Source organism: Momordica charantia (genome assembly GCF_013281855.1).
Source record: "Momordica charantia cultivar OHB3-1 chromosome 2 unlocalized genomic scaffold, Mcharantia_2.0 BLBB01000002.1, whole genome shotgun sequence".
NCBI lineage: Eukaryota > Viridiplantae > Streptophyta > Magnoliopsida > Cucurbitales > Cucurbitaceae > Momordica > Momordica charantia.
In genome coordinates, this window is record NW_028275160.1 from 11,243,558 (window position 1) to 11,256,338 (window position 12,781).

Genomic DNA, 12,781 nt, shown 5'->3' on the forward strand with positions numbered 1-12,781 from the left:
TCATTTGAATCCTACAGTTCTCTTCTCTCTTGGTAAATCTACAATTCAATTTTGGAGCATTCGTCTCTTCCATAACTGCTAATTTCCAATTCAAATCATTTAGGGCCTCCTGAATGTTCCTTGGAATACCATGTTATTTATCTTAGAAGTGAAAGCTCTAGACTATCTAAAAGCTTTCCATATGAAAGGTAATTAGCAATAGGATATTTAATGCATCTACAAATACTTTTCTTTTCTAAAAGCGATGAGAACATCAAGATCAGACACATTAGGGAAGATGTTTTGAATGGGAGATAAAGTAGGAATAGGAGATTCGTTACCAGGAATTTTAGTATCATTCCTTGGAGTATGAGACTGGTTTCGTGACAAGTCAACTCTCTGATCTTCATTCTATTGATTTGGTCGCCTTCTAGTATGAACTTGAAGCTCAAGATTTTGATCACTGGGTCATTTTGTAATGTTTCTCCCCTTGAATAAGAATTTTCTACACTTGGAATAGAACTAGGGACATCAAGATATCAGGACAAATAATATTAGGAATAGGGGTAGAGATATCCCAAAAATTACCTCGTGGATTCCTCCTCATGAATGGAATTTTGGGTAAAAAATGGTTTATTTTCTAAAAAAGACACAGTCATATTATTTTCTAAAAGACACATTCATACTTACATAAACCTTTTTTGTTGTAGGATCAAAACACTTATAACGCTTATGTGTTGAGGCATAGCCCACAAAAATACATTTGACTGCCCGGTGATCAATTTTGGACCAAAAAGGACCAGGGATATGAACATAAATACTGCACCCAAAAACTTTTTTTCGATAGGTTAGAGAAAAGACGAACAATGGGAAAACATTGTATTAGACAATTTGGGGGAGTTTTAAAATTTAAAACTTTAGAAGGCATCCAATTTACTAGATTTGCAGCCCTGATAATTGCTTCTCCCCACAAATATTGTGGAACATGCATTGAAAACTTAATGACATGAGAGACTTCAAGTAAGTGTCTATTTTTTTGTTCTACAATACCATTTTGTTGGGGAATGTCACGACATGTAGATTGATGAAAAATGCCTTTATATTTCAAAAAAATTCCCAATAAGTCATTAAAATATTCAGTCCTATTATCAGAGTGGAAAATACTTATTTTTGTTTGAAATTGAGTTTCAATCATATGATAAAAATGAATAAATAGGTCTTTCACCTTAGATTTTTTTGTCATTAGATAAACCCAAGATAAATGTGTGTGATCATCAATGAAAGTTACAAACCAGCGTTTTCCACTATTTGGAAGACCCTCATACATCACTATGAATTAAATAAAAAGGTTTAGAAGCCTTATAAGGTTGAAGAGACTGTTGAACGACGATGGTTAGTCAAAATGCAACTCTCAAGTTGAAAAATTAAACAATCAACACCTTTAAATAAGGTTGGGAACAAGAATTTTAAATAGAAAAAACTAGGATGTCTAGCCTACGATGCCAAAGCATTATTTTTCACCAACAGAAGGAGAACTAACGCTACTAAAGCCTTCGACTTTTTTATTACCAGTTGGAAATTCATCAAAGAAATAGAGACCATCGAGCATCCTAGCATGTCCAATTATCCTCTCTGAATCTTGATCTTGAAAGACACAATGAGTTCCAAAGAAAGTGACACGACATTTAGAGTCTTTAGAGATTTTACTGGCATATAAAAGATTACATGTTAGTTTAGGAACATAGAGAACAAATTTTAAGGTAAAAGCTTATGTTAATCGAATAGTTTTTTTTCCCTGCAATAGAAGAGAAACTACCATTTGTTATTCGAATTTTTTCATTGCAATAATTAGGAGAGTAAGACTGAAAGAGTTTAGAGGAACTAGTCATTTGATCGGAGGCTCTGGAATCGATAATTCATAGAGATGAATTCAGGCATGATAAAGCATGAGGATAGTTACCTGATTGTGCCAAGGAAACACTAGGATTACTAGATGATAGATTAGTCTTTAGCAGCTTTAGGAGTTGATCAACTTGCTCTTTATTGAACTGGTGAGAGTCAACAGTATTTGCAATAGAAGACAACTGGTTGCCACCACTCTTTTCACCCATTTTATTACTATTCCAGTTAGCTGGTTTTCCATGAAGCTTTCAGCAAGTTTCACGGGTGTATCGAGATTTATTATAATAATCACACCATACACGAGATTTCTCATTCTCCTTACTTTGATGATTTGATGCTTTATTCGCAAATGCTTCAGTCACCAATGTAGAATTCTCAACAATGTTGCTTGTACTCTTTTTACCGAGCATAACATTCCGATGACTTTCTTCACGCTGAACTTCAGAAAAAGCATCACCAATTGTTGGAAGTGGCTGTAACCAATAATTTTGCCTTTGACCTCATCAAATTCCAGATTTAGGCCAACAATAAATTTGTAAATTTGACTTTCTTCGACGATTTTAAAGCAAAGTTTAGAGCCATCTGAGCATTTCCACTCATGAGTATCAGATGAATCTAAATCTTGCCAAATTCTTTTCAAATAATTAAAATACTTTGTAACCGTATCTATTCCTTATTGAATCTCACTCAACTTTAGAGTCAGTTCAAAAACCTAATACTGATTCCCTACATCAGAGTACATCTCTTTCACATTGTCTCATAATTCATTTGTAGTGGAATAACACTTATAATTGGCACTGATCTCCTTATCCATGGAATAAACTAATCAAGTCATTACTATGCAATTTTATCTCCAGTAATGTAGCCAATTTTACCTTGCTCACGAAGATACATTCGAACACTTTGAGACTAACGAAGAAAATTGTCTCCATTAAGCTGGATGTTAGTTATTTGGACAAGATGACCACTAGGGCTGAACCGAGTTTCAGAAATCTTAAAGTTATATGACCGATCTATTTTCTTTGAAGGTACATCAACCATAGCTACTGATTCTACACCAACAAACCACAATGGCAAAAAAAAAAAAGCGACAAACAATGAAAAAATCGAGGTGGCGGCGGCGGACGATGGCGACGGAACCTAAGGTAGTAGCGGCGAACAAACAACAGCATCGAAACCCTAGAAGAGGGAAAACCTACTGTGAAATTGTAAGTGGTGGCGGCAGCAATGCAACAATTCCACGACGCTGATGTTACAACACCCACGAAAACCTGCGGTTGAGACTTGTAACCCAACGACAAACATGATCCGCGACTGTGACCCTGCGTAACCCACGAAGACGACGGCCCAAAAAAAGAACTTTTCAACCCACGACGACAACGAGTGGACAATGGCGTCAGCGACAATGATGTATGCGGCGATCGGTGACGGTGAAGGTGGGCGGCGACAGCTAGGTTTAGGGTTAGGGTTAGGGTTTCAACCTCTTGGCTCTAATACCATCTCAACGTTGGGTGTGTTGCCTTAAACTCGTAGGTTGTATTTATGTAAAAAAAAATTTATATTCAATAAAGTTTTGTTTTTTTTTATTTAATCAATTTGTTGTTGAATTTACAACATTGCGTTGTCCAAATCCAATAAACTAAACACCAAGGTTATTATCATGTAATCGAGACAGTATATATACTGGGTATATATTTGATATACCTTCGATATATAAGTGGATAATGTCCCGGGAATAACCTAAAAGGTCTATAGTATATGGATAAAGTTGGGTACCTTATCCTAGCAACACTATGGATACGACCCACTTTGTAAATGTTACAAACGACCTGATCTAGGTCGTTCGTGTAGAGACATGCGAGTGGAGGTATCCTATACAATAAGTTTGTATAAAGCCGGACCGCGAAATAGTAAATCTTTAGATGTAACGTCGTTGACTAATAGAGGATGACCAGACAACTCATTCTCAATTCTGAGTGAGTTATGGACTCCTGCCTGTCAGGACTCGTTCTTTGATCTGTATGGGTGAGAGTGGCCCGGTCGCCAACTCAACATTCCTACCATTTTGGGGATGAGACCAAGTGGAGAGTTGGGAACATAACTTCACTAGATGAAATTCACTTCTCCCCGACTTTAGGGGAGTAGATGAGTGTCACCTTCAATGTTGACTCTAGGACTTGAACATAGGTGTCACCCTCTGACTAGTCCGAAAAGGACTTCCGATTATTGATCGGACCACAACCGGGTTATGAGCACTTGTGAAGGATTAACTTGCCATGAATGGTCAATATTCGTGGACACATAAATATTCTACATTGATAAGAGTTCAGCTTTGGGTCTTTAGTGGAATGACCAACAGTTAATGAATGTTGATTAATATGATTAATGAGTTTAATCAATTAATCTCGTATCGTTGGAGCTTTTGATCTGTAGGTCCATTAGATCCCCCTGCTAGCTCGTAAATGATAGTTAAGAACATTTTGTTTTGAAAAAAATTTGAATTGTTCAAATTCATTGAAGGGAATTTGAGTTAATTGTATATGACACAATTAATATAATGTATGATGATGCATTATAAAAACTATACAAAAATCTAATTAATTTGATAGAGACACACACACTCTCTCTCTAAAAATAGGATTTAGAATCGAACGAAAACCCAATTAATTATGATATCTAGCTTGGTTGTACTTTGAATCGAACAAAAACCCTATTAATTTCATAGACACACTTTCTCTATCTCTATAAATAGGATTTTATTGGTTTAATGTAACCCAATTAATTTCATAGACATATTTTCTCTCTCTAAAAATAAGATTTTAATGGTTTAATGTTTCATCTCTCTTCCTAACACCTCCTCTCTCTCTCTAAAGGTCATGCAGCATCTCTTCTCTCACTCCCTCTTGCTCTCTGCCTCTCTCATTTGTCGTCCAACTGTTAACTTCCTATCCTTGAATGAGAGCGAGATCTGACCGTCAAGAGCGAGAGTGAGAGCGAGATCTAATTGAAAGCGAGAACGTTACTCCAATAACCAGGTCCGTTTTCCTTTTATGGGCTGCTGGTGGCTTCGTCGGATTTTTAAAAATTAAGGAGTTTCTATTATGGAAAGTTTAAAGATGAAGATTTTTAAAAACTTTTAAGGTTGATTTTGGGACATTTATGTAAGTTTGAAGAATTTGTAAGCAACAATGGCCATTGCTTACTCGAGTTGTGTTCCTTGTACCTTGAATCCAACACCTCAAGGTTATTCGTCGAAGCCCCAAGCCACTCAAACTATTCCTTGGGGACATACTTCTAGTCCTACTCTAAAACTATAGATAGAGACGGAAATTTATAACTATATTTTTTTATAAAATATTAGTATATTTCTCACTAAGATTTTTTTTAGTACAGATTCGAACTGTCAGACATAGATACCTTAACTACTAAGCTAAGATTTGACATATCTTTTCACTAATTTAACTTAAAATACACGTTAGAAAAGTCGTCACAAGAATCTTTGTCTTATATTATTCTTATGCCTTCCAGCACTTATCTTGTAAACTTATTTTGTTTTATGTTCATATAATTGTATTATCTTGGTCTATATAAATAAAAAAAGGTAAATTAGCATTGTAGCCGGATTTGGCTTTTGTGATCATTGCTGCAGAAAGAATGGTAGATGGCATGGAAAACCCTACTCATTAGCACAAACAAAAGGGAAACTTCTTCGAGACAACAAGACGAGTAGAGTGGAGAGCAAAAGAAAGGGGAAGAACATGCTACCAAAGAGTTGGTAACAGGTCTGGTAAACCTAATAAAGGGTTGATGTTATTTCATTTGTGGAGGACCTCAAAGAGTCTGTTACTGCCCAAATCAAGATAAATTGAGTGCATTGATCCCAGATGATAGACAGAGTAAGAAGGCAACTTCTTACTCGTATGCTTCACACATTCAGTATTTCTTCTCCCTTACGTGATAAGGCTCTAAAGCCAAGTGCTTGCTTCAATTACAGCCCTGAATTGAATGGGGTGGGAAAGAAAGTTTCGGAAATCGATTTTTTGTCCCAGTCCAGTGGTAATGAGGAAATGAAGGACTGTTACGGATGCTGGTCAGCCTAAGCAACAAGTAAAGGAAATGCCCTGTTCCAATATTTGAGGAAGCATGAAATTTGGATTTTATTATGTGACAAGGAGGTTAAAGGGCTAGTCAAAATGTAACAGGACACGGAGTACGAAAAATGCATACCAATATTAAATCTAGACCCAATCATAATATCTATTTGGTAATTTATGGCCGTTTGATAACCATTTCATTTTTTGGTTTTTAGTTTTTTAAAAATTGAGTGGTTTGTTTTTTGTTTTTCAAAAACCATTTTGAAATTCTATGTAAATTTAAAAAAAAAAAAGTTTTCAAAAACATATTTCTGTTTCTCAAAATATGATTTTTTTTCTTAAAAAAAAAACTCAAAAATATTTTTTCTTTCTCATATTTATCTCTAGAAAAATTCTTTCTCATTCTAAATACTACAATCCCGATCCGAGATGGTTCTATCCAAGGCCAAGATACACACAGCTCCACTAGTTTTTTTTTTCTACATTTATTCTTGGCCCTCTTGCCATTTAATGTCGAGATATATGTAACCTAATTAAATAGGGAGATTTACAATCTGCCGTAATTATTCGATTTTCCATATTAACCGGTTAAATATTTAATATTTCATTATGTAATTTCAATTTTTTTCAAATAGATTTTTTCCATATTAAATTGGTAGGGAAATTTGAAATTTTGACCCCTCCCATAATTCACTTTGTATTTATGACCCTATTTTGAAAAAAATTAATATATCACCTACTCTTCGTTATTTATTAATAATTTCATAATTTTTAAATGTGAAATTACCATAGTACCCTCATGTTTCTAAATCAACATCTCTCCCTCCACAAATCTCTTTCCAATCTTTATTCCCTCCACAAATCTCTCACAATAATTAATTACATAATTACATAAGATTTGTGCGAATTTAATTACAAAAAAGTCAATATTACAAAAATCTCGAGCCAATATTGCATTAAATGCTCGAGATTTAATTAATAACAATAGGGCTAAGAGGAGAGAGAACGCAAAAAAAATCCTGAAATTGGAGGATCCCAGACCGGGATTGAAGGATCCTGGTTTGGGATTGAAGGATCCCAGACCGGGATTGCAGAATCCCGGATCGGGTGGTTACTATTTGGTCCAGGATTCTGCAATCCCGGACTGGGATCCTCAAATTTCAGTTTTTTTTTTTTGCATTATCTCCACTTCTTAGCCCTTATGGTCAATTAAATCTTGGGCATTTAATGTAATTTTGGCACGACATTTTTGAAACTTTATTTTTTTTGTAATTAAATCCGGACAAATCTTATGCATTTATTCTGAATTTTTTTCTCTCTAAATTTTCGTCTTTAATAACTTTTCTCTCTTCCTAATCGATTTTTTTCTCTGAAAATTATATATTATTTTCTCTTTCAATTTTCTTTTCCTCTGACTTTTATTTATCTCGTAGATTTATTTTCTCTAAAAATTATATTTTAAATCTTGTATTTATCTCTAAATTTTTGTCCACTATATTTTTTTGTTCTCTTTGGTTCTAATTTCTTTTTTTTTCTTTAACATATCTTTTCCTGTCGACTTTACTTTTTTTATCTAAAATTTTTCTCTTGTGGTCTTTTAACTTTCACTAATTTTTTTCTAAAACTTTTATTTATCTCTCTAAAATTTATCTTCCAAAAGTTTATTTACATCTCTCTAAATTTTTATTTCTCTGTCTCTATATTAGTGATGGCAAAAATTTTCGCATGTGCCGATTTTATAATTAATTTTAATGATTTTTCGAATTTAAAAAATAAAAAAAAGTGTAATAAATATATATATATTAACTATTTAAAATTTTGAATCGAGGGTGAGGTCGGGACATGCATTTCCTATTCTTACGGGAATTTTTGTCATCCTAGATACATGAAAATACAAGTTTATAGGGATGTAAATAAACTTTTGGAACATAAATTTTAGAGAGATAAATAAAAATATTTAGAAAAAAATTAGTGGAAGAAAAGTTAAAAGGCGAACAGAGAAAAAATTTAGAGGAAAAAAAAGTAAAGTTGAAAAGAAAATATATGTTAACGAAAAAAATAAATTAGAAAGAAAGAGAAAAAATTGTAGTGGAAAAAATTTAGAGATAAAAACAAGATTCAAAATATAAATTTTAGAGAAAATAAATAAATACAAAGGAGAAATATAAGTCAAAGAAAATTGAAAGAAAAAGAATTATATAATTCTTTAAGTCTATAGATCTCTTGAATGCATAATTACTGAAATTTTATAAGTTTTCATCTTCTCTTCATCCATGTTTTTTCTCTATTTATTTAAATTCTCGTAATGTATTTATCAATATCTATATCTATAATCTATACTATATTAAAAAGCAAACATCTTAACATTTTTAGATCATAATACCCTTTTCATTTTTAATGAATTACAAACATGTTATTTACCACCTTTAAATAAAACTTTGAAATTCGAAATACTGACTTTAATTTTTTACGTTGCAATTTTAAATATTATTTTTTTTTCACGGTAATTTTTTTTAGTACAACATGTTGGGTAGGGAATCAAACTCACGACCTCTTGGTTGGAGGTACATATATGTCACTTACCGTTGAACTATGCTCGCTTTGGCATTAGACCCACGAATTTCACTTGTGCTAACACGGAGACAAAGAAAAACAAATTTACCACGATTCCTGCACTGACGAGAGAAGAGTATAGTGTAGAAACGTTATGTTATTTAGTTTTTGTCTATTTTTAATTGTTTTTTGTTGTAAAAACATAGCAGCAGAAACCAAATAGTGTAGAGTGAAGAAATGGGCGATGGAGAGTGTCCAGCCTGCTGCCATTGTTGGAAGACAAGCATCAGGTTTTTTCTTTCTTTTTTTCTAACTGATTTTAATTTTCTAATGACTTAATTTTCCTGGGAATAGTAATTTACTAATATCTCTGTGTATAGAGATCAAAATAAAATGTTAAATTACGAGTCTTCTACCAAATGTTTATATATTAATAAATAAAATTTATGAAAAATGAAATTGGCTTTTTTCCATTATTTTTTACGTGGCAATATCGACCTGGGACGACATGAATGAGAAGATGCTCGATTATCATTTTACATTGATTACTGGCTATCAACTTAAGCATGACTATATTGGTTAAGATATATATTATCGAACAATATACAGCCTGAAGTCAAATTCTCATCCATTTAAAAAACAAAAAAACAAAAGAAATTTGATCGTTTACAAATTGTAATGTTTATATCAAATCAATATTGTGTCCAAAAAAAAAAAATAAAATCAATATAACTTTTAAAACATATATTTAAGTTATTTGGGTTTTTTAAGCTTAGAATAATATGAAGAAAAAATAACTTATTGAATCTCATCCCATGGAAGACGTAAAAAAAAAAATGAAACAGATAAAATTTGATACGTTAATTTTTATGGTTTTCTTAAATAAAAAAAAATACGTGATTATCATTGATTTAATCTACTTTCATATGCATATTTAATAGCAAATATTAGGATGGAGGTTTTCTTAAATGTCTTATTGAGAAAATCTATTAACCAACATATTCTACATATTTAAAAATTTTAAAAACTACTATCAATTAAAAATGTCAAAAATAAAATACACGACATTACATTTATTTTACCTACATCCTAATAGTTTAAGAACAACTCCAACAATAACATAAATATAAATTAGAAGTATTTAAAAATCTATTTAGCTAAAGTTATATATATAGAATAATTTTAGATATCAAAACTCAATTTTTAGTTTTATGTTTCTAAACAAGATGTTCTATTTATTAATATTTTCTTAAACTTAGATTTCAAAAATATTTGTAAATCCTAACCAAAATTCTTCCTTTGATAGAGTTTTTTATTTTAAAAGATCAAACTCAACCTTCATTAAATTAATCTAATTTTTTTAACTTAATAGAAAAAAAACATTTCACCAATAAAATAAAAATAACATATTAAATTTAAATTTAATTTAGAATACTTAATAATATTTTGCCTGAATGAGTTAAAAGTTAAATCATTTTAAATACTAATAAATTTATGGAATTTAAAAAGTTAAGAATGCAACATAAAATTAATTTTTTTCTTTAATTATCGATACTTATAGGATTTAAGGGTTCCAATGAATTTTCTACCAAATAAAATTAATTTTTTCTTTAATTATAATTCATACTATAATTTGAAGAGTTTTAGAATTTCAAAAGCTTTTGTAACTTTTTATTCTCTGCTACTATAAAAATAGGATTTCTTCCACCATTTTTTCCACAACACTAAAATATCTCAAGACGTTGATGACATATTAATCAAGTTGCAAAAGATACACGTGTCAAATCTATATATCTCCAATACCAAGCTAGGCTTGCTACCTTACTGTTTTACAATCTATATCTATACTATATTAAAAATGGAGAATGTAGGAAAAATATTTTTGGACACTTTTGTCCCTTATTAAATTTACTAATTTACAAACTATGTCATTAATATATTATGTATAAATTAATTATTAATTATTAATACAAATAAATTTATAGAATTCAAAAAGTTAGAATGTAAAAAGTTTTCCTACGACATAAAATTAATTTTTTTTCTTTAATTATCAATACTAATAAATGTATAGGATTTAAAAGGTTAGAATGCAAAAGACTTCCTACTAACATAAAATTAATTTTAATTCATACTAGAATTTGAAGAGTTTAAGAATTTCAAAAACTTTTGTAACTTTTTATTCTCTACTACTATAAAAATAGGTTTATTCTACTATTTTTTCCAGAACACTTTTCACTACTTTATTTTTAGTTTCCTTATCAAAACATCTCTAAAAGACTATTCAATCTCTAAAGCATCTCAAGATGTAAGTTGCAAAGGATGCACGTGCCAAATCTATATATCTCGAATATCAGGCTTGCAACGTTACCGTTTTACAATTTTATGAAGTTGGTAATATACCTAACAGATGAGTGTATAGTTGGGATTTTATTTTATTTTTTGTTACTATTTTATTCTCTTATTATGAAAAATAGTTCGTTCCCATTACTCTACTCACAATATGATCCCGGTTCTATTTTGTCTATTTTTATTCTCTCTCATTTCCTTCATTTTTCCAGTATCCATAAACTCAAAAGCAATTTACGATGGTGTGTGCAAAGGAATATAGATGTTACAATTTGATTTTGAAGCTAGGTATGTTTATCTTGCAATAATAATATACTAACATTAAAATAAGGGACATGGTGAAATCGGTAGATACTATGAATTTAGTTGGATTGAGCCTTGATATAGAAATTAAGTGATAACTTTAAAATTCATAAAAAACTTGAAATTAAAAACAGACAAAATACTAAGTCAAATCCTTCGTAGAAAACAATGTATATATATATGCTTATTTATTATGAAGTTTATATAGATACTCATTTTAATTTTTTTCTTTGTTTATTATTTTTTTTATCATTAGTGATTTTTTATTATAAAATTAATTAAGTTAAGCATACTTCGTGCAACGTGGTAGCGCATTAGTATATATAAAAGTACGAATGTGAAAGAAGCATTTACTAGACGATATTTTATGATGCCCAAACTATCCTTCTATAAATTTATGTCTCTCTCCCACCTCCTTGTACGTATATCTCTCCCTTCTCTCCTACTCATTTCTCTCTCATTCAAATTTCTTCTTTCTAATTTTTTGTTTTCTTTTTTTTTTCCTTCCTCCTTTTTTTTTCTTTTTTTGTCTATAGCTTTTAAATTTTAGAGTTTAAACATTAAGTATCCTCTCTTTTTAATTATTTGTCTTCCTTCTTTTTTATTTTTTCTTTCCTATCTTTTCAATTTTTGTCTGAAACTTATAAATTTTTTATCCATTTATTTAGAATATAATTATTTGAATTTTATAGGGCATGTAATTAACAATTAGTTATTCATTAATAAATAAAGTATTTAAGTTCTAAAGTATCATCTTATTTAATTAATTGTTAATAAGTTACTAAGCAATATTTCTTTTAAATAAGGGGTAAAGTTAATATAAAAATAGTAGTAGTATAAAAGTTTTAGAATTTTAATAATTAAATCATTTCTAAAAATAATAGTATAAAAATAAAATGCATCCATAAATCATAAAATTGAAGAATAATAAGAATGTTGTAGAGTTAGAATATGAAAAGTTGAATATAAAATAAAAGTGTCTATTTATGATGCAATTTTGAAGGTTTTACAATTCCAATAGTTAAATAACTAAAAAAATGTATATAAGCACTACCCACACATTTACATCAAAATTAAATTAATTTTGTTTTTTTTAACTTTTTCTAGAATTGTTGGAAAATTTAATTTATAAATAAAAATTAATTGCGCTTATAATTATTGATAAATGAAGGAAGTTTAAAAAGGGTAGAATATGGATAGTTTTACCTTCATTTATATACTTCATGGAATTTAAAAAGAATTAGTAATACCAAAAGTTTTTACAACTCCTCCAACATACCACTATAAAAAGGATTCATTTTCCCTTCGTTTTATACATGACATAGATTTTATCTTCTTTCTTCAACAATTTGTTCAGTATTGCAGATCTTAGGTGAAGAGAAAAGCCTCATTATTCATGAGAGGGTTAGTTGAGAAATGTGTCGTATGGAATTTCCGCAAGGCATTATATTGATTCGGTAAAGAGTTTTCCATGATTCACCTTCATCTGTCATGGTATATATTATCATCACGACAGAAACTACATTTTTAGATAGTACCATGTTGAAACTAATAAGATTTATAGTTGCCAATCTCCTTGATTCATGGAGAGAGTGGTTGCGCTT

General features: G+C 30.4%; 1 pseudogene; it reads right to left on the bottom strand.

Annotated features, from left to right (window-relative positions):
* Positions 1-1,895: 1,895 nt before the first annotated feature.
* Positions 1,896-2,922, bottom strand: LOC148212812 (uncharacterized; annotated as a pseudogene).
* Positions 2,923-12,781: the final 9,859 nt, after the last annotated feature.